The following is a 1,793-nucleotide window of genomic DNA, read 5'->3' as shown; positions in this document are numbered from 1 at the left end:
TCCCCTTTTCCCAAAACCGACTCGCAAGAACTTAGCCGACTTATCCGGCCCGGGCCGCGCCCCTGCAGGGACCAGGAATCGATTCTCAACAAGAGTTTGCAGCTTATTTCTTCTCGGGGCGGCGCGGCGGCGGCGGGCAAGTCGAGAGAATGGTCGATTGCGGAGAGCGCAACCCGAGCGCGCGACGCGACGGTGTGACCTTCACTGCAATCTTCTTTTCCCCCTAAACCGTTTAAGCACAAGTATCGGGGATTTAGCAAGAACTGTCCAAAAAATAAAGATCGAGGACGGCAAGGATGGCGAATATTAAATCGATTTGATGTTAAATTCCACAATCTGTAATACGTCGTGGGGCCATGGTGACCAATTCTTGATGAATCTCTTCTCTGTTGCCGGATCGGATGCCCACGAGGCGGAATGAAACGCCACAGCCGGAGGGTGGAGCGACAGCCACTAATGAAAAATGCACCTGCGACTGGTGCCCGGCGGGGAGGGGGCTGGGGGGCCTAATGCTGGGGAGGGGGCTGGGTCCAACTCCCGCCCTTGCAGCAGCAGGGCGACGTGGCGCGTGAGCCAGAATGATAAATTATTTCCTGTCGATCATCATAATTAGATACAAGTAGCGAGGAAAGTGATCCCTCAAACTGTTATGCCGGCTACGCCCGCGGGCGGGCGGGCCGCGTCGAGGTGGGCGGCGGCGGGGGACGGGAAGGAGGCGGGGGTCGCGGGTCGGGCCGCGGGGGGCCATCGCGCAAACATACCCAGTTCCGGGTGAGGGGGTGGTGGTGGTGGGGCGGAGGGGAGCGCCTCCTCCAGCTCCATCCGCCTCCATCTCATCTTGTTAGCAACCCATCCTCGTCGGCGCGGTGCGGCGGGGCACGCGGCCCGGCAGTGTGATTGGGTCATTACTCACGGGAAAATTATTGATTGCCCTCTGTGAGCCCGTCTGCCTCCGAAGGCGCCCCCGCGCGCGCGGGCCCCGCCGCCCCCTCTCCCCTGGTCCTTTCCCCGGTCCGCTGGGGCTGGCTGGGCTGGGCTGGGCCGGTCGGGTCGGGCCGGTCTGGGAGCAAGAGCGCGCAGCAGGGAATCCCCGTGATATATATTCGTTTCCATAAAGCTAATTTAGTGGGAGTTAACGAACCGTGCGCAGTCAATACGATATCGGAGATACGCGAGCAGCCCTGATGGTGAGCCGTAGATATGAAGGAGCCACGCATGACTTCGATAAGTTCAGCCATAACCAAAAAGTTTAGGACGGCGAGCGGGACGGGGGCAGGGGAGGGGAGTTTGTAAAAGTGGCTTGTGCGGTGCACGGTAAGGGGAAAGGGGCGGTGCGGTGGCGTGGAAGTAAACGCCTGGCTTGGAGGAGAGGGGGGGGGGTTAAAAGGCCGAAGAACGGCTGCACTAAAGCCCCAGACTCAAGCACTTTCGCGGCGGTGAGCCCGAGATACCGCAAACATCGCAGTGTGGGGAGAATAGGAATATGCGCGGCGGGCGCAGCGCTCCGCCGTCCTCGCAATACAACAAAACCTGAGAATTGTTTCCGCCCACCTGTCGGTGATTGTTCTCCGCGAAGAAGCAAGCTCGCTGCAAATGAGATGTATACCTCCTCACCGTGAGCGGCGCTGGAGGGGGCTCAGTGCAGCGGTGCGGAGCGGAGAGCGGGGCTGGGATCCACCGCGCCCGCCGCCACGCGCCGCCACCGCCGCCGGTCGTGTTCTTCCTCAGGTTGAAAGTTTGAATACCAGTGTGTAGAACTATAGGCGAAATACTAAGTCCGTAGGCCTGTAGCC

Source organism: Frankliniella occidentalis, unplaced genomic scaffold (genome assembly GCF_000697945.3).
Source record: "Frankliniella occidentalis isolate FOCC.00 unplaced genomic scaffold, Focc_3.1 Scaffold49, whole genome shotgun sequence".
NCBI classification, from domain to species: domain Eukaryota; kingdom Metazoa; phylum Arthropoda; class Insecta; order Thysanoptera; family Thripidae; genus Frankliniella; species Frankliniella occidentalis.
This window is presented reverse-complemented; position numbering follows the sequence as displayed.